The 24,816-nt window shown below is 38.2% G+C and overlaps 1 pseudogene; it reads right to left on the reverse strand.

Moving 5' to 3' along the window:
- Positions 1 to 949: 949 nt before the first annotated feature.
- LOC129034590 (transmembrane protein 248-like) lies at positions 950 to 23,982 on the reverse strand (annotated as a pseudogene).
- Positions 23,983 to 24,816: the final 834 nt, after the last annotated feature.

Genomic DNA, 24,816 nt, shown 5'->3' on the forward strand with positions numbered 1-24,816 from the left:
TTTCCTTTTTTACATTTTAAAGTGTTGATATGACTGCATTTTTTTTTGTTTTAAAATGCAACTATTTTATTTTTTCTTCAAAAAGAAAAAAAACGTTTTTTTTGCAAGCAAAATGGGAAAAAAGGCATTTTTTTTACTGTAATTATTAAGCCATAGACATGTAAAATCCACAAAACGGATTGATGACTTTGGAAATGCAATATCATACCAAAGGTACAGGCTGTTTCAAACAGTCTGTACATACTGGGCTAAAACAAAAACCAAACTAAACCTTAATTCCACCAGCAATGAAACGTGTCTGTGGCCTTGGTAGAAACATCATGACTTGCTCTAACATGGCAAGATCCACAAATCCTCTCTAGTGCTATGTGGAAATATCCCACCAGGTCCCCAAGTCCAGAGGTGAGGTGGAAGACTGTGGTTGCACCCAGTGCAAAGCATTTGCATCATTGGACCAACTTCCAAATTGATTTTTATAAATATGTACAAATAGGCTAGGCACAGTGTCTCACACCTGTAATCCCAGCACTTTGGGAGGCCGAGGCGGGCAGATCACGAGGTCGAGAGTTTGAGACAAGCCTGACCAACCTGGTGAAACCCCATCTCTACTAAAAATAAGAAAATTAGCCAGGTATGGTGGCACACACCTGTAATCCCAGCTACTCAGGAGGCTAAGGCAGGAGAATGGCTTGAACCCCAGAGGCTGAGGTTGCAGTGAGCTGTGATCGTGCCACTGCACTCCAGCCTGGGAGATAGAGTGAGACTCCATCTCAAAATAAATAAATAAATAAATACATACATACAAATAAGTTACAGGCACTTTAGTCTTTGGTTCGAATAACCCAACATTGCAAGATAATGTATTACAGATTGTCCAGGCCCAGGCTGGGTTCAACAGGCAAGGATTATGGTTCTCTCAATCTCTCTCAGAAAACAAGAAACTGTGGGATTAGGTGTCAGCCAAAGCTGTCTTCTCAGGACAATATTTAGGATTGCTCTGACACAATTTGTTGGGTCTGCCTTTGATAACAGTATAGCAAAACACTATTATCACCATCGTGAGGAGGAAGTAACTGGTATGCATTAGATGCAAATTTATTAATGAGCAGTCATCATCTGGAGCAATAACTGTATGCTTGGGATTAAAAGCACAATAGCCTTTTTCAGTGGGCCTTTTCTAACACCAGAAAAGACTAATCTTGAGCGTATTCTGTGTTGGCCTTTCTGTCTGTTCTAAAGATCTTGCACCAGAGTGTGGCATTGCTGTATGTGTCAGAAACATGGTGCGGTGGCTGCACAGTGATGGGGAATACACCCGGGGTGTCCGTGAGGGTCATGCAGGCTGTGAACACCATCTGCTCATGGTGACCATCAAGAGCACAGCTATCTGATGTCCAAGCTGCAGGCAGAGTAAAGGTAATATTTATCTCTTTGTGGGCTTCTCTGTCGGAAAGTCCAATCTGATGACCTAAAATGACTGAATACAGATGAGTGATGCCATGAGAGTACCCTCCAAATAATTTGAGTGGGTCCAGGGTTAGGGTGATTTTGACTGAGATGTTAACTGGGCCTGAATCCTCCAGGGCCTGGGAAGACCTGGTGGATGCTCTGGCAATGCTCTGGCCTGCATGGTCATGCTTCCCGAAGTTTTGGTGTCATTTTTGAGATGCCTTAATGTTTCATTTTCTGGTGCACACAAGTCCAAATCATTAAACCGTAGCGGAAAATATTCCAATCTTCTGCCATTTCTGGTGACTTAATCTCCTTGATTTTGAAGAAACAGTCCAGGGTTGGGAAAGCTATGCCATGGAGCCCACAGTGATCATAAAGACCAACAAGGAGGCTGACTGATGATGTATACCTTCAGATTCTCCAGGGGGTTGATGTTAAAAATTATTCTTATAAGCTCCACCCAAACTTGGCTGGCACCTGTATGCCTGCAGGCCCAGCTAGCCAACTGCTCAATGGTGTGCATCAGTCCCAGGGCCACTGGGCACCAGGCTCGCCACTGTGCTGGGGGCAATGTCCAGCTGGGTCCATAGGGCCAAGGTGAGGACCAGAGACCAGCTGAGCTCCTGAAGCTGCAACACAGGGTCTGCTTGACTCCTGTAACCACATTTAAATATTCTTAAAAATTGCTCAGTCTTGAACTTTCCCACAGAAGTTCCTTTGTTGAATATCTTTAATTAAATGTAAGGGATATAACCTGTTATATTTTAGAAAGTTTTAATAGATATTGACTAAGATGTCTGCAGGACAAGATAAAGTTAAATTAAGTAAGGAATATGAGACATAGGGTTACAGTAGGATAGAAAATTAAGATGTAATATGATGAGATGCACAAAAGACAGTATTCACATGCTAGATGTAGATCATGTTTTTATCTCAAAGCCTTCTAAACAGGTAATGTGAAAAAAGAAACATGATTTATGTCAGAATGTTCAAAAGTTGAAATCTTATTTGTGCCACCAGCAAAGTACAATGTGGGATTACTAATTCCAAGATATGAGAGAAATTTTTCTTGTGGTCTCCATCACTAAAACAATAGTAATGTCCTTGCAATTTATAAAATCTTTGTAAAAGGAGATTTTTGGTAAACACATTGGTTGCTTAGGGCACCTTAACTGAAACTTTTGGTTAAAATATTGGTTATATAATTGCTTCAATATTACTTTACAGTTGACCCTTGAAAAACATAGGGGTTAGAGATGCTGACCCTCTGCTCAGTTGAAAATTCATGAACAACTTTTCACTCCCCCAAACCTAATTACTAATAGTCTACTATTAACCAGAAGTCTTACTGATAACACAAATAGTCAATTAACACATATGATGTGTATGTATTATATAATGTATTCTCACAATAAATTAAGTCAGAGAAAGGAAAATAGTATTAAGAAAATTGTAAGGAAGAGAAAATATATTTACTATACAATAAGTGGAAATTGATCATCATAAAGGTCTTTGTCCTGATTGTGTTCACACTGAATAGGCTGAGGAAGAGAAGGAAAAGAAAGGGTTGGTCTTGCTGTCTCATGGGTGGCAGAGGTGGATGAGGTGAAGGAGGTGGAAGAAGAGGCAGGAGAATTAGGTACACCATGTGTAACGTTAAGGAAATACATTGTAATTTCTAACTTTTTTCTTTTTCATTTCTCTAGAAATGTTTCTAATGGTACCAATACTCTTTACACCATTTTACTTTAGTTTTAGCACTCATATAGAAAAATCCGTGTCATAAAAGAAGTCCAAAGCAGCCCTAAATAATCAGAACCCTCCGCCAAGTTGTCCAATGTCAATTTGTTTTCTGGCACTGCTTCTTCTATGACTTCTTTCTCATCACCTGGGACTGGGTCAGAAATACTGACCTCCATCAAGTTCCTTCTGTTAATACCTCCAGTGTGATGTTTATTAGCACTTGAATTTATGTAAGATCCACATCTTGAAACCCTTTCCTCCCTAATTTTTTTTTATATATATCCAGAAGCTCTTTCATTATTTCCTTGATTGGCTATGTTGTAAATCTGGTGATGTTACAGAATTTTCTCCAGCAGAAATTTATTGTTTTGATCTTGATAACTTTCATGACTTTTTCTATCACAATGTGGGCATCTTCACTGGTGTAATTTTCCAGACTCATGGTCTCTCAATCGTGTTTCTCTTCCACAGCTTTGACAATCTTTTTTATAGAGTACCATTTATTATGAGCCTTAATAATCCTTATGACCCCTTGATCTAGAAGCTGAATTAGAGATATGTTTGGTGGCAAATAGACTTCTTTGATGCCTTTGATGTTGAACTCATGGGATTCTGAGCGGCCAAGGGTTTGTCTAATCAAAAGAATGCTAAAAGGCAGCCCCTTACTGGAAAGGTACCTTCTGGCATCAAGGACAAAGCATCAATTGAACCAATCCAGAAAAACGGTTCTTGTCCAGGTCTCCTTGTTGTAAAACCAAAAGACTAGCAGCTGGTGTTTATCTTTCCCTTCAAGGCTTGGGGGTTCGTAGCTTTATACAAAAGGTCAGTCCTGATCATAAACTCAACTTCATTTATATAAAACAGTAGAGTTAGCCTATCCCTTTCTGCCTTAAATCATAGTGCTCACTTCTCTTCCTTATTAATATCCTTTAAGACATTTTTTTTCCAGAATAGGGTGCTTTTGTCTACATTAAAATCCCCTTCAGGTCGATATCTTTTCTCCTCAATACTTTTCTTAATGGGAATTCATCTGCTATCTCTTGGTCAATAGAAAGTGCTTCTCCTGTTATTTTGATATTTTTTAAGCCAAACTTCTTTCTAAAACTATTAAATCATTCTTTGCTGGCATTAAATCCTCCAGCTTTAGATTCTACATTTTCCTTTTGCTTTGTCATAAAATGACTTCATTTTTTATCAAATCATGTTAGAGTCTATCTAGGCTTTAACTATATTAAAGTCTAAAGACTCTATCTTATTGCTATAAAGAAAGAGAATTTCTTATAGCAATCTTGTATCCACATAAAAGCTACATTTTCAATATAAGATAATAAGATATTTTGCAAAAAGTACAAGGTTTGTTCACCTGCTGGCATAGCTGTAGAAAGGGCTTCATGTATCTTTTTTTTTTTTTTTTTTTTTAACAATGATCCTTACCCTGGATTCATTTATCTTGAAATGGCAGGCAAACACAACTGCAGACCTCAATTTAAAGTATATGTCAAGCAATTAACCTTTTTTCTTGCAATTTCATGACTTTTCTCTGCTTTTGGGAGCACTTTCTGCATCACTAATGGCACTTTATTTTGGGTCCTATCATGTTATTCAAGGTTTATGATATTGCACTAAACGTGGCAAATATATGAGTATAATGAGAGATCTCTTTTTACTGTGATAAACAGTTTACTGTAGTGAGGAACTGCTCACATAGAGATGATTAACATCACAAGGTGTTTTCAGCAGATACAACACTTCAACTCACTGCAATAGCAACAAGAGGTGGCTGCAAAATTATTACAGTAGTACAGTATGTATTGCAGTTAATTTTATGTGGTTTTGATTTAATACTGGATCTTTACATTTGTTTACATTTCCGTGGACTGTGAATGAGGTCATGTATTTTCAATAAGTGTGTGTATAAATTTTGATAAATTTTAACTTTTGTAATAGATTTGTGTGTATTTTATGGTAGTAAAGGATAAAATAGAATAATATCTACATATATTTTACTCATTCATGACATATAATTTTTTTTTTAGTTATTTCTAGGCTATGAGGTTTATCTGTGAGTTTTTTCAAATTTTCTCAAGTCTCCTGAAAATTTTCTAATATATTTGTTGAAAAAGATCTGTGTATAAATGGTCCTGCGCAGTGAAAATCCCTGTTATTCAAAGGTCAACTGTATTTTGAAGAAAACCTTAGTGTTAATATAACAGATCTCTAAAGGGGCAATGATAAAATGTGTTAAATAAAGTAAAAGGGAAGATTGGAGATTAAAATAGTAATTGGAATTAAACCCATCTTCAATGTACTGAGAACTGTGGCTCAGAAAACACCAGAAGTCACAGAATCTTTGGAAAAGAATAGAGGGAAAAACCTTAACAAGTACATTATTTCTTATGGCATAGGTAGCCTTTTGCCCAAATCATAAGGCAGAGGAATGTTCTCCTGGCAGCCCACTGAGGGTGCGAGAAAAAGACAGAGCTGAGAATCAGGCTGGGACAGATATGAAGAAAATACTGTACTTGGGGTTTGTACCTCAAAAACATGTAGGGAGGAATAAAGGCAGCCAGAAACCAGAATTTAGTGCAACACTGGGAAACTGAAAGCAACAAGAGTGGAGTCATGGGATTTCTGTATAAGCAGAGACAGCCAGCTACAACTTAGTTTTACAGTATAGTAAATGAATAGGTAAAGCCAAGGAGACAACAAAGCAGTGGAATGGAAACAGTAGCAGCAAAATTCCTTGAATTAGAAAAAGAACTCAAATCTAAAGGAAGTCTTACAAACATTTTCAAGAATTACCTTTTTAGAGTTATTTCTCTCAGAATATGATCACCTTGGCAGTAACAAGCTTGGAATCCCCAAAAAGGATGAGTAAAAAGCACCTGAGTACATAAATGCATAAATATGAAACAAAAGGAAAATAGGCAGAGGTCAGATTTCTACTGTAAAATATGAACCTATAATTGAATCTTAATATTTGTCTATTTATAGGTAGCTTGGGTGAAATTATACAAGTCACTTTGTGTAGGGAAGAGCTAGCATTTACTAGGTGAAAAAAATACACTTCATTTTACGTTTGCAATTTCATTTAAACTTTGGAAGAATGCTGATTCTGCATCTAAATCGCAGGACTATTAAACAGCTTTCCTAAGGCCTCACATCTATGTGAGTCAGTCTTGAATCTTACTTTCACTTCCCTGGCTGACTCCTCTCCAGGGCACTCCTTCCCATCACAGGTTGACGTTGGGTCTGGACACAGCATTGTTGCAACAAGAATGTAAACTAGAGCAACTGCTGTGCTTTGAATCCTGACTCAGCCACTCATGCCTGTCTAGGACTTGAGGCATGTTAGTTACTTTTCCTGCACGTCAGTTTCTGCCTCTATAGAGTGGGACGACAGAACCTGCCTCACAGTCACAGAGCGAGGATGAAATGAGATAGTGAAAGCCCAGCACTTCTTTGGAGCTCGCAGGACTGCCATATCTTAAAGTTCCCATTAAATATCTGGACAGGGGCAAAGCTGCAGCACTGAATTACAAGCACATAGTAAGCACTCAACATGAAGTTACTGTGATTCAAACAAAGCAAAATGGATATTTTTGACAATATTTATTGGCTACATATGACATTATTATAGCTTCTTCTACAAAAAAAAATGCAAGAAATCTTTGCATCCCACCAAAAAATAGCTAAAATGGGAATTTCTTATCATTATAATTCTTCATTTCAACTTTGTTTAATTATAGCCTAGACAACGAGGGATTTAGTTTATTTTCTTTAGCTATTCTAGTAAAAGCTTCACATACAAATGTTCAGTTTCATTCACAGCTAATATTTTTTCAATAAATAACATAATACTTCTTTTACAAAATACAGTTAGAATCTATATTTGCCTGGCTTATCATAAATAATCACAATTCTTGCTCCACATTCATTGAAGTTAATACAAAAACTTGTCAGAAAACCAACAATCTAACCACAGTAAGTTATGTAGATTTTAAAGTCATGTAGATTTTACCAAATATTTCAACCCCTCTTAACATAAACTTTTATGAAATACATTCCGGGCTGAGCATAGTGGCTCATGCCTATAATCCCAACACTTTGGGAGACAGAGGAGGGCAGATAACTTGAGCCCAGGAGTTCGAGATCAGCCTGGGCAACATAGGGAGACCCTGTTTCTACAAATATACAAAAATTATTCGGGCATGGTGGTGCGTGACTGTTGTCACAGGTATTTGGGAGGCTGAGGTGGGAAAAATGCCAGCACCCAGGAAGTTGAGGTTGCAGTGAGCTTTGATCACGCCACTGCACTCCAGTCCAGCCAGGGCAAGGAGAGTGAGACTGTTTCGAACACACACACACACACACATACACACACACACACACACACTCTTAAATTCTTTTAGTTTTATCCCTTTAAGATCTCCCTGCAATTGCAACCTCTTTCTTCTGTCTTCCCCACACAGTCACATCCAATCCTTCCTATTTTGCACAGATTCTCTCCTTAGTTTAAATTACTTACTCAGGAAAACAAACTAAAAAATTAGCTAATTTTTAATGAAAGCCACTGAGAAAAGAGCTCAGCTGAAAGAAAGAGCTGAGTCCCTTGTTTCTTAAATGTTGCCTTCCTGTTCTCACCCTGAGAGATGTCATCTACCCCAGTGAAATCTTTGTCAGAAATAGTTTCAATGCTTGAGAGATACTTGAAGCTACCTATTTGTACGTTTTGACCACTCTGTGCCCTTTCTCTCTACCTGAGTGTTCCTCTAGACTAAAGTAGTCTCAGACTGGGGCTAGCAGGCCCTCCATGGTGTCTATGCAACCTTCTGTCCCTGACCTACCAGCAGCCAGCACAGACTGAGGCAACAGTATTCAAATAGGATGAAAAGATGTTCATAGCTTATTTGAATGTTAAGTGTCTTTCTTTATGCAGTGGCTTTGTTGTTTATGTTGTCATAGAATAAATAGTATGGTGGTTTATTTTTGTTTCTTTTGAAAAGTGCATAGCTGATTTAATGTATATTCATGTTTCATAATGTATTCTCTGATATGTCTCTCTATATATGTATTCTGTATTCTCTCTCTATATATATTCTCTCTCTCTCTCTCTCTCTCTCTCTCTCTCTCTCTCTCTCTCTCTATATATATATATATATATATATATGCCCTTCTGGCATATATGGAGGTTACTTTATGATCTTGGTATAGGGGAGATGTTACAACGTCATGTTTCTTAAGGCTTTGATGCTGTCTCATTATTTTTACCTAGATAATAAATACTCTTTTCCAGAAACATATGCAAATGTAGGCTTCTTTATGAACCCTTCCTTTCCCTTCCTGAGACAAGTTAATCACAGCCTCTTCTGAATTGCTTCTATTGTTTGCTCCTCAAAGGCATTCCATATTGTTCTAATATAAAGTTTCTTCTCCCTGACTCTTACAGAGGTATTCCTGTTGCATAGAAAACTACCTGCCACATAGAACATGAAATATTTATGTTAATTGAATATATTGAAGCCAGTGAGGCAGATTACTGGTTTGAATTTTCAGATATTAATTTTGATAAGCAATGGTTTTGCAATTGGTTTTTAACCAGATAAACAAAAATGTATTTAATGTAGATGGGCACAAGTGAACAACACTCATGATTGGACTTGCAAAACAAAAATCTCTATGTGCACTTTTTTTGAAATCAAGGCAAACCAAAGGATTTTTTATAAATATTGTTATTCTACTAGAAATTACATCACTTTTCCCCATTGCTATGAAATTTAGTGGTTTATATTGTTCAGTGTAGATATGTTATCATAGAAATTATTGTTCTGACTTTCCTCAAAACTAGCTTTGTGAACCCATGTGTGTGTGCGTGTGTGTGAGGGAGTATACAGAATAGAATTAATTCTTGTTCAGTGATCACATTATGGAAAGTGCATTGAACAACGGCCAGTGGCAATTATATATGTGCATGTAAACACAGCAACACACCAGCCCTGGCCTCCTTCTGGTGCAACAGCCAGTGTCATGACTTTACTATGTCCAATGGAATTAAAATTGGACATGTGTAATTCTATCATTCATCACTGTTTCTCTTTCTTAGATATGGTGATAGAGTATATTATTTATTACAGAAAAATTTAAATTAATACCTATAAACTCTTGCAAAATAATTGAAGAATACACCAATTAACCTTCCTCCCATTTTGGAGTAATTTCTTTAAAATAATTTCTGTCTTCTAAGTGTTTTAATTCATTTTGCTTGCAACTATTTCAAGAGCAGGCTGTTGTCTTTATAAAGCTCTCTAAACGGGCTCCAATGAGAAAAGAAGAAAATGTCTTTACAATTATGAATATTTCTGTAAATTTCAAGAGATTCTTGTGTTATTTGCCTCATTTCCCAAAGTGTTAGATGGAAGTGAAAATTACTCCCTACTAATAATGCCAACACTATAATTCAGTTACTTTTCTATGCTCAAATAATTATCTGACATTAAAATTAAGAATAACCGACTTGATCTCACTTAACTTTATGTTCAGGTCTTTCATCTTGTGCACTGATGACAGCTGGAGTCCTGAACTACTCTGCAATATTTCCTTCAAAATACCAGCACTGAGGTATAGTCTTGTGACAGTTAATAAAGACAGGAACATGGCATAAAAATCCTCTAAGACTTAATCACAATTGGATAGATAGCAACAAAGTATTCTAAAAATGTAATAAAATGTCTGTATTGATGATAATGAACCTGGAGGTGTTTTCTGGAGAGAAGAATTGTGTTTATAATTACTCCTCAAATGTATTAATTTTTACTTCTTGGGGATTCTAATGGTATTGCTGATTTTGTTAGCTTGGTTTGACTTTGGGTTTTACAATTTTTTCCTTAACTCCCTTGTCTGTATTGAATATTCTTCACTTCATCCTCATCATCACTGTCCATCATCATCACAGTCCATCATCACTGTCCTAACCAACATCACTGTCCTAACCATGATTGTAAACAGTAGGACTAAAGAGAAGGAAAGTATCCTTTCTTTCATTTACACTGCTTACTTTTATATGTAAGATATCTCTTACATAGTATTTTGTTTACTGAAAATGGGCAGCTTTAAGATCATATGAAAGAACTTATTTCCCTTAAGATTAAATTATATGAAAATGTTGAATCTAAATTCAGGCTTTATAATCAAGCTAGAGGGAAAAATGCTCCTTCTGGAGTTCAAATTTTTGGCAGCACTTTAGGATGGGACCGGTGGCTGTGATACTGGATAGCTACTGAACAAGAAATAACATCACTTAGAGTTTGGAGCCCAGTGCTAGTTTGTGCCAAATTCTTTGTCTTCATAAATATTTATGAGTGATTTCTGCCATCTCGTTAGAATGTAATTCAAAGACAACAGGTGCAAGCAATGATTGCTCAAGCTAGGCCAACTAACTTTGTTATTGTGTTCCAAGTTTTACATTTAGAAGAATCTGTAGAAAGTTGTCTCTGTGACATCTTTGGTTTATTGATTTCATTTAAAAGATGTTGGTTGGGCACTTCTAAATTTCAGTGACCTGCTTCCAGTGAGCTGCAGTCTAGTTTGAAAAACAAATGCTAAAGGAAAAATTATACAAATAATCCTTTAGTTACCTTTGGGAAGAGTGTCATGGAAGAAATATAGAGTGAACTGTGAGAGTCTGCCTCATACAGACTGTTAAACAAGGCATACTGGGACTTGCAGAATGAGTCGGAGTTCCCCAGGCCAAGTGGAGCTGAAAAGGAATGGAGGGAGACCACTCAGGAGAGACTGAGATGCCTGGGTTAGGGTCTTGAGGCAGAATGGCACTTGCTCCTCCTAAAAGCAGAAAGAAGACAACAGTGGCTGGGGCACAGTGAGTCAAGGAGTGAGGTGAGACTAGCAAAATAATCAGAAATGAGATCTTAAAAAGTTTTGTAAGTCATGCTAAACAATCATATTCATCCAAGGCATTGGACAGACATCTGTTGATGGCTTACTGTTACTGTGTACCAAGCACTTTTCTAGGTGCTGGAAATATGGCAGTGATTGAAAGAAAAGAAAACCACTCTTGCACTTAAACATTAGGGAGACAGGAAATATGTAAGTGAGTAAAAATATGGTAGGTCAATAAGGGTTATGGAGAAAAATAAAATAATGAGGATATAAAATTGCAAACATGGCCGGGTGCGGTGGCTCACGTCTGTAATCCCAGCACTTTGGGAGGCCGAGGAGGGCGGATCACGAGGTCAGGAGATGAAGACCATCTGGCTAATATGGTGAAACCCTGTCTCTACTAAAATACAAAAAATTAGCTGGGCATGGTGGCACACACCTGTAGTCCCAGCTACTCGGGAGGCTGAGGCAGGAGAATCGCTTGAACCCAGGACAGGAGGTGGAGATTGCAGAGAGCTGAGATCGTGCCACTGCACCTAGCCTGGGTGACAGAGAGACACTCCGTCTAAAAGAAAAAAAAATTGCAAACAAAGGTGTGCTATTTTATTAGGATACTCAGAGAAAACCTTATTATAAAGAGACACGTAAGTAGATAATTGAAGAATGTGAAAACTGAGTAACATCTTGGAAAATGATGATTCATTAAACAGGAGTTTTCAGTCTGGCCTCCCTCCTAGAATTCAGGTAGCCTATGAACTTGATTTGGAAAAAAATATGGAAATATTCCTCCCAATAACCTGTATGTGAAATTTAGTGTTCCCTTCAATTTTGAATTTTGTCAGTAATCTACAAGAGTCCTAGCAGCACCTGTAATGTTGTTACTCAATTTACAGATATTGTATTTTATATAACAGTGTTAAGACACCCTGAAATATCATTTACTCTCATCTCTATTTTGGCATTATGATTATTCTTAGATGTGCTGCTAGATCTCATTTTGATGAATTAATTAAAAAGCATATATGTTACTATAAAAATTTGCTTTAAAATATTTTTGATACTTTTGTTTCAATATAATTGATTACATTTGTAATTCTGTGAGTTTTGTATGCATTATGAAACATCATTCTGAGAAACCTCTATCTGCTTTACTCAACCCTCCTTCCAGAAAGGGTCCATGGTGCAGAAAATATGAAGAGTCTCCATGTTAGAGGGAATAAGGGGAAAAGCCCTGATATAAAAGTGTTCTTGATATGTTCAAGAGACAGCTCTGAGAACAGTGAGGAGGAAGCAGAAGGGTCGGGCAGGAGTGGTGAAAAAAGAGAGCAGGAGGTAGAAGGCAGATCAGCCGATCATGGCAGGGCTTTGCACCTGAACAGTGAGAGGTTATTAAAGGGTTTAAAGTTAGGGAGCCAAATTAAAAACATTCAGAAAGCCTAGTGATAAAGAGAAATATTAAAAACTAATTAATACCAATAACATTTTATCTAACTGAACTAATCGCCTTGCTCCCTATGAGAGCTATGAAAATACATTGCTTTCCTTCGAAGCACTTTGCTTGTTAAATCAAATGTTTCAGGGTCAAGGCTGTGCTATACTTTATCAGTTGAAAATTAAACCTTGTGAATTAGAATACTATCTAGAAACAATTTCCTTCTCTGTTTTCAATTTTCTACATGCTGAGCTTTCTAAATTTGCATTTGCTTTTTTTTTTTTTAACCAGTAAAGTCGCATCCTTTTCTCTTAATTTATTTTACATCTGCAATATCAGGGTTTTCAAGTGTAAGACTTGAAGTTAAATGGCAGCATTTACTGTCTTACGTACTAGGAGAGAAAGCACATGTGTTTTTATCAGCTCTGCCACTGTGTGATTTTTAACACTGCATTTGTCTGGCCAGGCCTGCCTGTACTTCTCAGTGTTGCTCTGTGACATCTCGTCCTCCCGCTCACATTCCAATCGAGCTGCTCATTGCCCTCAGAGTGGATTCCAGTGGATGATTCTTTCTTGTGACATGTGAAAAATCATTTTCATTCCTATTACACAAACCTTTCTAAGTTACCTCTTCAGGTTTATTTACCAGCTTATTTTCTTTCTCCAGTCAAGAACAGCCTGGTTTTAACTGCTTTTTTTTAAAAAATTAGCAAATCTGATGTTATTTCCGTTATTGTTCCAATAGAAAATTTATTCTCTTAGACTTTTCATAGATTCAAATTTCAATACTTTTTTAAATCATAATTTATACTTTTTTCTTTCCATGATATGTTTGATTTGTTTATCTTCCTCAATTTACTTTCTTGATACATTATTTTCTTTTTTTCTTAGCTGATATTTACAGAACTGTTAATGACTTTTTTTCTAGGATAAAGAAATAGCTTTTAAACACAGAGAGAAATGAAAGAGTATAATGATTTGCAAAGAGACATTACACAAGTTTTCTCTTGGCAGCTAAGAATTTTGAATGGGCTTCTTAAAATTGAAACAGCAGCTTGGGGAACACAAACTTGGCCATAATAATGATTGTTTTTGTTCACTCACTTATCAAATATTGAATGAGTTTTTACTATATATTAGGCATTGTGACAGATATTTTGGGACACAGAGATGACCATGCTTGGCATGATTTCTTGCCTTCATGGTACTTGCAGTAAAAAGGAAAAGGTAAGCATTAAGAGAAATTATATTATGCTCAATTATTACAAGTTTAAAAAAATTTTCAAGCCCTAAAAGGCTTGGTGGAAATGCATGTAAGAGGAAATCAGCATGACTTCTCTAAGGAGATGATGTTTACAGTGACCCCTGAAGAATGCATGCTGGTAACCTAGGTGATGGGAGCGGGGAACATTTCGGGCACATGAATTGGCATTTTTATGCATTATGACCAAAGCTGAGAGACTGCAGGGTGCAGTGTTCAGAAATGAGACTGAAGCAAAGCCAGATAGATCATGGAGGTCATTGTAGGCCATATTAAGCATTTTGGATCACGTTTCCACGGGAAGTGGGAAGAAAATAAAGAATTTATAGCATAAATTTGAAGCTTATGACTTGTATTTTATAAAAGCAATGTTTTGAAAATAATATGTGAAATAAATTTAAGAAATAAAAGAGTAAACCCTGGCATATTTTTGAAGGAAATAATTTCAGTGGTAGCTTTTAAATGAGACAAGAATGAATTGTACTTACTTAGGCAATATAAGGGAAGCATAAACAATAGAACCCAGTAATAGATTGTGTGTGAGGTGAGGACAAGAAAGGAAATAAGGATGTCTTAGAATATTGGACTAAAGACTTGAATGGGTAATAGTGCTTAGTACTGAGCAAGGATACACTGGAGGAAAGCAGTTTTATGGAGAAGAAGAGGATTATGCTCTTAGTTTGAGTTGTGTTGAGCTTGAGATGTTGGTGAGAAACTCAAATGGAGATTTCAAGTGGTCATTTAGGTATATGAACCCAGAGCTGACTTGTCTGGGTTTAAGACAACAAGGAAACATAGAACATAGATTCAGAGAATGAACAAAGCCATGGCTTTGAAGACTGTGAGCCCAGGAAAGGGCCCAGAAAATGGTTATGGGCATTTAACATTCAAAGTTGGCGAATTTGTGGATGGATGAAAAATGTTCATGTTTTGTCAGGTTCAGTTGAATCTGGCTTCTTACACAGGGATCAGATACAGGCAGGGGCATGTGACTTTGCTCTGCGTTAAGACTAAATAGAGTTGTCAGAGTGTTTCAAGTTCTTGAACTGTCCAGTAACCACATGTCTGGGGTGCAAACCTGAGAGGACTGGAGGCCCACATGAGCCACATGAGAGTGCTGGTTCCTGGAGATTCAGGTCTGTCAATCTAAGACCCAGATGGGGAAGGCTCATGAAAAACACTGGAAAAGTTTACCTCATTATTGAATCTTTTCTTTCTACTGGATGACTGATTTGGGGAGGCCTTCTCAAGTTGTCTAAGTCTCTAATGCAGAAAAAAAAATGTGGTAAGGAAAGTAGAAGAACAAACTCACTGTCCTTTCTGCTGCACCACAATGCATATTAAACTCTGGCTGGCGGCTGGGCACGGTGGCTCACGCCTGTAATCCCAGCACTTTGGGAGGCAGAGGCAGGCAGATCATGAGGTCAGGAGATCGAGGCCATCCTGGCTAATATGGTGAAAACCCATCTCTACTGAAAATACAAAAAATTAGCCAGGTGTGGTGCCATGCGCCTGTGGTCTCAGCAACTCGGGAGGCTGAGGCAGGAGATCGCTTGAACCCAGGAGGCAGAGGTTTCAGTGAGCCAAGGTCATGCCACTGTACTCCAGCCTGGGCGACAGAGAGAGACTCTGTCTCAAAAAAACAAGCAAACAAACAAACAAAAAAGAAACTCTGGCTTGCTTTGATATCCAGAATGACAGAGGAACCAGAGTCAACCAATGTACCAGCAACTTCATGTGTTGAAATAAGCAAAATTGCCTGATCAATCTTTCTTCTCCCTAACCTGTAAAACCCAATTGAGGGCTTAAAATTTAAATACAAATTCAGTTTTAATAAAATTGTACCTCTTTGATACTTATTTATATTTTCTATGTTTCTTCTATTTTTAAAGATATTCTTAAAGCATTAAATGTTGGCCGAAGGGAGCAATATCTGAAATATTCTAAATACCAATCAACTTAAAATTCTCTAGTACTTATAACTGACTTCTAAAGAATGAACAAAAGGCCGCATGGTGGCTCACGCCTGTAATCCCAGCACTTTGGGAGGCAAAAGAAGGCGGTTCACTTGAGGCCAGGAGTTTAAAGCCAGCCTGGCCAACATGGTGAAACCCCATCTCTACTAAAAATACACAAATTAGCTGGGCGTGGTGGCATGCACCTGTAATCCCAGCCACTCTGGAGGCTAAGGCAGGAGAATCACTTGAACCTGGGAGGCAGAGGCTGCAGTGAGCGGAGATCACACCACTGCACTCCAGCCTGGGCGACAGAGTGAGATTTGGTCTCCAAAAAAAAAAAGAATGAACAAAAAACACTGCCAAAAATTGATGAATAAATCTGGGATAGATACTGGAGGATTTTAGTAGACATTGAGGGAAACTACATATTAGTAAAGTTTGTGGGGTTGAAAGGGTATTGCTCTTTGGTATGCAGATGTAAATGTTTGCATGATTAAATTCATGATCATTTAATGTTAAATTATTAGGGAAAATAAACAGTGGGTGAGGGAAAGAATAACAATGATAAATTAATTATATCTCAGCTCCTTTCTTAGTGTTCAGTAGTTGGTTATCTTCCTGGGCACATACAAATTTTTTTTTTCCTGTGACTTTCATGGACTTTTATTAATAATATCTAGGGAAAATCTTTCATATACATTAGAATATATTGCTATAATTTCAATTTATTTGAACTATTTAGATGAATAAGAGGAAAGATAACTGGAATTAAGTGTACTCCATGACCAACTAAGAAGTATCTAGAAATCAACTTATTCAACCATTCCACACTTTCTTATTGAGCGTCTGCCACTTGCCATGGCCCGCTCTCTCCTCATGCTTGGGGTGCCACAGTAAACAAAACAAAGTCTCTGCTTACATGGGCCTTACCTTCCTTTGAGGAGAAATTTTTTTTTTTTTTTGAGACGGAGTCTCGCTGTCGCCCAGGCTGGAGTGCAATGGCGCGATCTCAGCTCACTGCAGGCTCCGCCCCCCAGGGTTCACACCATTCTCCTGCCTCAGCCTGCTGAGTAGCCAGGACTACAGGCGCCCGCCACCTCGCCCGGCTAATTTTTTGTATTTTTAGTAGAGACGGGGTTTCACTGTGTTAGCCAGGATGGTCTCGATCTCCTGACCTCGTGATCTGCCCGCCTCGGCCTCCCAAAGTGCTGGGATTACAGGCGTGAGCCACCGCGCATGGCCGAGGAGAAATTGTTAATAAATAAACACAGGACAAACAACAGGTGCTGGAGAGGATGTGGAGAAATTGGAACACTTTTACACTGTTGGTGGGACTGTAAACTAGTTCAACCATTGTGGAAGTCAGTGTGGCGATTCCTCAGGGATCTAGAACTAGAAATACCATCTGACCCAGCCATCCCATTACTGGGTATATACCCAAAGGACTATAAATCATGCTGCTATAAAGACACATGCACATGTATGTTTATTGCGGCACTTTTCACAATAGCAAAGACTTGGAACCAACCCAAATGTCCAACAGTGATAGACTGGATTAAGAAAATGTGGCACATATACACCACGGAATACTATGCAGCCATAAAAAATGATGAGTTCATGTCCTTTGTAGGGACATGGATGAAACTGGAAATCATCATTCTCAGTAAACTATGGCAAGGACAAAAAAGCAAACACCACATGTTGTCACTCATAGATGGGAATTGAACAATGAGAACACATGGACACAGGAAGGGGAACATCACACTCTGGGGACTGTTGTGGGGTGGGGGGAGGGGGGAGGGATAGCATTAGGAGATATACCTAATACTAAATGACGAGTTAATGGGTGCAGCACACCAGCCTGGCACATGTATATGTATGTAACTAACCTGCACATTGTGCACATGTACCCTAAAACTTAAAGTATAATAAAAAAAAAATCCTAAATAAATAAATAAACAAACACAGGACAAACAAGTAAATGTATAGAGTGTATCAGTGATGCTAAGGGCTATGAAAAACATAAAGTGGGGAAGACCATGGAGATAGAGTAGTGTGTGCGATTTGATAGTCATCAAAAGTTACATTTCTGCAGAAGCCTGATTAAAGGAGAGAGGCAGACTTGCCAGTCTTGGGGAAGAGCATTCTAGGGAGAACATGAAGAACAAAGCATCTAAGGCAGAAACATGCTTCGTTTAAGATGAGCAAGGCAAAGTGCCCTTCATACTCATCACGCCCTTGGTCAATTTTTGTTTTCTTAACACTGACCTGTCCTTAAATAAACGCTTAGAGGAAAAAATGAATTACATAAGCAATGAAATAAATTCATTTTTATAGACATAGACATGATAGATTAAATATGTAATACTCTTTCTGACATAGGTGAGTATGAGAGTGTGTTTCTTTTTCAAATTATGCAATTATGCTTTTCAGTATAATGTTCCACTGAATGTTGGTTCAACACTCAGTAATCATCATGATATAAAATGTGTCTCTATTTCTGTGGTTCTCTTTAGAGTGATTTATTCTCAGAGTTGCTCTGCAAAATGAAACACATTATTTAATCCATGTAAGTGCAGAACAATGAAGTTCTACACACCTTCAATACAGTTTGTGTCTGAATTTTTCAGTCCACAGAGCCTGCAAAGTGTATTGGGCTATGGAATGGTGGGCTTACTACTGATTCCAAACTGTTTGGAACTGGAGATTTTTCTCACAGCTGTGGCTAGGTATCTGGTAAGTGGTTTTAAGATCTGATCAGCCTCAATTCCTGAAACAGTTTCTTGCTTTACTGCCTTCCCCTGCCTGCCTCCATCACATGAAAAGAAATACAACTTTCTCTTCCTGTTAGTCTAGCTGCTTAAAAATAACACATTCCAGCAAGGAGGGAGGGAGATTACAAGCAACAGGACATATGAGACTTGCCAAGGGGCCAGCATTTCCTGGCTCACAATTGCAGGAAAGGCTTTGCTCCGTTATCAATGGGACCTGGATGCTTTGATAGGCAATTGTTTTAAAAGCTGAACAACATTTGCAGTTGAAATATTGTGTGTGTGATACAAGGCTTGTGTGGAGGAAATATAGCACCAGATGGATCAGACAATAGTCTTGTCTGATGTTTTGTTCTTTTTACTGGTAATACAATTAAAAACTTAAGAAATGGCCATATACAACTTTGCTTTTAATAAAGTCTCTGTTGTTTTAGAAAAGAATGGTGTAACTGTCATGAACAATACAGATTTCCTTTTCAATAACTGTCGATTTTAAAATGTACTGAGTTAAAATAGAAATTGACCAGAAACAATAGAATGGCTGTGACACCATGATCATTTTGAGTAAGAACATTCCTTATGAAGCACATTGACTCCATCATCTCCAGCGAGATTAGAAGAAAAGATTGACTACTTAGAAATATACTCCCCCTTTAAATAGAATAGAACCATGACATCCAAACAATTCCTGCTATTTAAAGAATATCTTGACTAAGAGTGTTTTGTTCTTGATTCTGGCTCCTAGGGAAGGTATATAAATAAATAAATATATATATTTATATATGTTATATTTACATTATATAGCTATATAGAGACAGTATGTTAATTATTAAATTTTATTTTTATTGAATATATATATATACACATATATGTTCTCCCTTTCGCATAAAATTCACTAGTTTCGAGGCTCTTTCTGGAGTATGGATCAGGAAAATAAACTGTATGGTAAATAGTAGGTGCTAAATAAGTATCCATGGCTTCCACCTCCTCTCCATTGTTGTTGATTATACTGAGAATTCTGATAGTGAAATTGCTTCATGAATCAGTATATATAATGTATACTAGCTGAAAGTGACATTATGATATCCCAAAATAAAGCAAATCATCCTGTAGAAGCTAGTGTTTGAGAAAGTCTGTCTATATTTTTTGTTTTGGAAATTTGATCTGGTATATGTATAAATCTCCTTTTGCCCAAATCTTTCAGAACATCCTGAATTCTGAAGATCCTACTTAAGTAGCAAAACTTCACATTTATAATATGCTTAAGTAAATGTATAGAAAATCATTCTATAGTCCTGCCATAATTCTTCTTTGATATATCCTGGAGCCCTTAGAGGTTAAAGGTGGTAGGTAGACTCATAAGGGTAGTTTAAAGAACCTTATTTCCAGGAAGAAACATATTATCTGACATATAAAAGAAGAAAAAATATTTTGTAATCAAGTTGAAGAAGTTAAAATTAAGAAGAGAATCAAGCAAAGTATTTAAAAAATTGACAATATTTACAAAGTAGAATTAGGTTCAGACTTAATATTTACTTTTATTTTAATACTGACTCCTGATGGAACTTAAAAACAGCTGGCTTTGTTGATCTAATGGTTCCATGTAAGGCTACATAGGCAGAGTCAGAATCATTAAAGTTCCATTCTCATCAGATTTATGCTTGAGAAAACAGTATTCTCTTATAGTAATTTATTATAGACACTTCTTTGTTTGGCTTAGATATATTATTAAAATGACAGAAAAGGATGAAATGAAATAGTATAGCAATTACACAGTTTAAAACTTTTCATTAATAGAGAAGGATTGAACTGCATCTTTCATTACCACCATCTGTGTTGTATATAGCATTTTAAGATTAATAACCAGGCAGGGTTTTGTTTGTTTCTTTGTTTATAGGGAATTCAGACCAAGATAGGTTTTCTCATTTCTGAAGAATATTGTTTACAAAAGGACAATTATCTTTCTTGCATTGCAGGGACATTCTCAAGGCCTTCCCCAGACTATCTCTTCCCCAATAAACCTACAGTGGTGCCTCAGCACTGACATATTTTTATTCAAAATAAAGAATACATTATCGTTTTACCTAACCCAGTAAAAGATTTTTTTTTTTCTTTAGTAATGGCCTGTTTTCATCTTCTCGAATGCCAACTACAACATTGGTTTAAATTTCAATACCTAAATAAGACTCAGGGTGGAGAAAAGATGTCATCTGTGGTTTCCCAGCAATAATTTAATATTCTGAATTGCATCTCCTCCTAGTGGTCTCATAGAGTAAACACAGTTTCCAGTGTGGGTGGATCACTTGATTCGATTCAATTCAATTCAATTCAATTCAGTTCACTTTCGTTCAATTCAGTTTCACAAGTATTCATTGAATACTTTGGAACAGATGATCACTCTTTTAGATGTAGATTGAAAAGTACAAGGAACTCGTATCTTTACCTCAAATAAATTAATATTATGAGACAATGATTTTAATAACCAGTTGTGGCACTTTTCTTTAGTTCTTTTGATCTTTTAAATTAAGTAGTAATACAGCAGTGGCTCAAGCCTATAATCTCACCACTCTGGGAGGCCGAGGTGGGCAGATCGCTTAAGCTCACGAGTTCGAGACCAGAGTGGGCAACGTGGTGGAACCCCATCTCTACAAGAAATACAAAAATTCTCTGGGCATGGTGGCATGTGCCTGTAATCCCAGCTACTTGGGAGGCTGAGGTAGGAGGATGGCTTGAACCTAGAAGGTGGAGGTTGCAGTGAGCTGAGATCATGTTTCTGCATGCTGCACTCCAGTGTGGGCAGTAGAGCCAGACCTTGTCTCAAAAAAAAAAAGTAATACAATTCTGCATTTCAATACTAATAGTTACAGAAACTCTCCTGTGCAAAGATGGCAATACTGCTGAAACTAAACCAGTGTTTGGCAGATAGAATCACTGTGCTAAGGTATCAAAGTCTAAATTCAGAGTGTTTTGGGGGTGATTGAATGTAGTGAAAAGCATGGTGCAATGAAAGGCTTCTAGGAAGGCACAATGTTGGACCGGAAACACATTAGTTTTTTGACTGGGAGAGGAAACACTGCTTTCTAGTCCTGACTTTGCTACAGTTGTGAGATCTCAGATAGTTACCCAAACAGCTCAGTCAGTCTCCTCAATCAAAAAGTGATGGGAAAGACCAAGTTCTCCCTAGGGTTCCTTCTTGTACTGGATTTATACAATTCTGGTTTTTAAATTTCTACAGGATAATACCCAACTTGTTGTCAAACAGTGATGGGCTTCAAATTGTCTTTTGACTGCTATATGATTTAATAGGACTAGAATCCCATTCCTTACTGATTTTTCCATTATAGAAATCTCTTTCAGTTTTTAGTATGATTTTTCAAATGCAAAGTAAAATAATGTACAATACAGATTAATAGTGATATATGGAATAAATGTATAGTAGATAAAAACCAGCATATCTGCTTACCTCTCAATTATTAAACAGCAATAATTACTTAAAATAGTCACTAATAATATAAACACTTAAATAGTACTTTATTAAATTATTAGCAAATGCAAATTTATGTAACTCTCTAAACAACTTGTCCGAGTTAAGTATTATTTTTTATTTCTCTCTTTTATAAAAACAGAAAATTAAGTAACTTTCTCAAGGTCTGAAAGTGAATAAATGAACAAAGCTAGAATTTGAAGTGAAGAAGCGTCACTACAGAGTTCATGTTCTTAATACCTACAACTTACTGCCTGGATGCAATGCTTCTAGCCCAATGGCCATGTCTTTCAACTTTACCTTCCATCACCTCCACTCCAGTGTATCCCTGACCCCAAACTGACCAATCAATCTCTCTTTCAGGAAATTGGAATAAAAACTCACAGCTACATGTGCTTGCGGTCAGATTAGATTAATGGCAGACCCCAGAGGACAAACATTCAAAAATAAGTCACAAGGGATCTTGATCAAGCCTTCCTGGGGCATAGTACTTGAGATTGTTCTCCAAGTCTATGAAGTATTGCACTATCTTTCTTTAAATTTTCGATGTTTAATTTAGTTTTGGTTGCTTGTCATCTACAAACATAAACTAATACAAACAAAATAGAAAACAAATGCATTGAACCAGAATACCACAATTAAAAAAATCTATTACAGGTACTCATCAAGACACTGGTACTGTATTTTGTTTTTAGAATATATTTCACAATATAAGGTGAAAACTATGTTATATAAGTACTTTCTTAAGTTTCTTTCTTCATTCTCACTCTAGCCTTGAGTTTTTGGTCTAAATAATCCACCATGGATAGATAGAATGAAGCAGGAAGAAAGGAAAAAAAGGGAGGGAGGGAAGTGGGGAGGGAGGAAGGAAGGGAGGCAAGTAGATACCCAGTTGGAAAGATGAAATTTGTAATAGCCTTTTCAGATAATTGTAGGTATTGTTTTTAGATATTAGACAGAACTCAATGTGTGTAATTTATTGAAGGTAATTTGTAATGTGGAGCCTGAATATATATTTATCTTTTAGTACTATTACATTAAACCCCATTATTTTAGTTTCTACTTTGAGTGGATATTTTATACCTGGATGACAAACTAATACCATGCATTGGTCAATTGGAAGATATTGGTTCACTAAGTTGTAGCAATCTCTTTTTTTTTTTTTTTTTTTTTGAGATGGAGTCTCACTCTATCACCCAGCCTGGAGTGCAGTGGCACCATCTTGGCTCACTGCAACTTCTGCCTCCTGGGTTCAAGCAATTCTCTGCCTCAGCCTCCTGAGTAGCTGGGACTACAGGTGCTTGCCATCATGCTAGGCTATTTTTTGTATTTTTAGTAGAGAGGGGGTTTCACCATCTTGGCCAGGCTGGTCTCAAACTCCAGACCTCGTGATCCACTTGCCTCAGTCTCCCCAAGTGCTGGGATTACAGGCTTGAGCCACCACTCCCAACCACTTGAAGCAATATCTTAAATCTGAACACAGTGTACTACCCAGTAGCTAAAAGTTGAGTTTATAAATATTACTGCCAAGGTCATCTCATAATGAGAGGTGACAACATGCTAGCAGCCCTCGCTTGCTCTGGGCACCTTCTCAGGCCAAGGTGTCCACTCTGGCCGCGCTTGAGGAACCCTTCAGCCCGCTGCTGCACTGTGGGAGCCCCTCTCTGGGCTGGCCTAGGCCGGAGCCGGCTCCCTCTGCTTTTGGGGAGGTGTGGAGGGAGAGGCGTGGGCGGGAACCAGGGCTGTGTGCCTTGCTCATGGGCCAGCGTGAGTTCCGGGTGGGCTGGGCTTGGCGGGCCTGCACTAGGAGCCACCGGCTGGTGCCGCTGGCCCTGGGCAGTGAGGGGCATAGCACTTGGGCCAGCAGCTGCAGAGGGGGTGCCGGTTCCCCCCAGCACTGCCGGCCTGCCCGTGCGGTGCTCGAATTCTCGCCAGGCCTCAGCCGCCTCCCCACAGGGCAGGCCTCGGGACCTGCAGCCCGCCATGCCGGAGCGCCCCCAGTGGTGGGCTCCCGTGCGGCCAGAGCCTCCCAGACGGGTGCTGACCCCTGCTCCACAGTGCTGGGTCCCATCGACTGCCCAAGGGCTGAGGAGTGCAGGCGCATAGTGAGGGACTGGCAGGCAGCTTTGCCTATGGCCCTGGAGCAGGATCCACTAGGAGAAGCCAGCTGGGCTCCTGAGTTGGGTGGGGACTTGGAGAACTTTTATGTCTAGCTGGAGATTGTAAATGCACCAATCAGCACTTTGTGTCTAGCTCAAGGTTTATAAATGCACCAATCAGCACCGTGTGTCTAGCTCAAGATTTGTAAATGCACCAATCAGTGCTCCGTGTCTAGCTAATCTGGTGGGGACTTGGAGAACTTTTATGTCTAGCTAAAGGATTGTAAGTACACCAATCAGAACTCTGTGTCTAGCTCAAGGTTTGTAAACGCACCAATCAGCACCCTGTGTCTAGTTCAAGGTTTGTAAACACACCAATCAGCACTCTGTGTCTAGCTCAGGGTTTGTAAACGCGCCAATCAGTGCTCTGTGTCTAGCTAATCTAGTGGGGACTTGGAGAACTTTTATGTCTAGCTTGAGGATTGTAAATACACCAATCAGCACTCTATGTCTAGCTCAGGGATTGTAAATGCACCAATCAGCACTCTGTCAAAACGGACCAATCAGCTCTCTGTAAAATGGGCCAGTCAGCATGATGTGAGTGGGGTCAGATAAGGGAATAAAAGCAGGCTGCTGAGCCAGCAGTGGCAACCGGCTCAGGTCCCCTTCCATTTTGTAGAAGCTTTGTTCTTTCTCTCTTTACAATAAATCTTACTGCTG

The sequence above is a fragment of the Pongo pygmaeus genome, chromosome 3 (genome assembly GCF_028885625.2).
Source record: "Pongo pygmaeus isolate AG05252 chromosome 3, NHGRI_mPonPyg2-v2.0_pri, whole genome shotgun sequence".
In the NCBI taxonomy this organism is placed as follows: domain Eukaryota; kingdom Metazoa; phylum Chordata; class Mammalia; order Primates; family Hominidae; genus Pongo; species Pongo pygmaeus.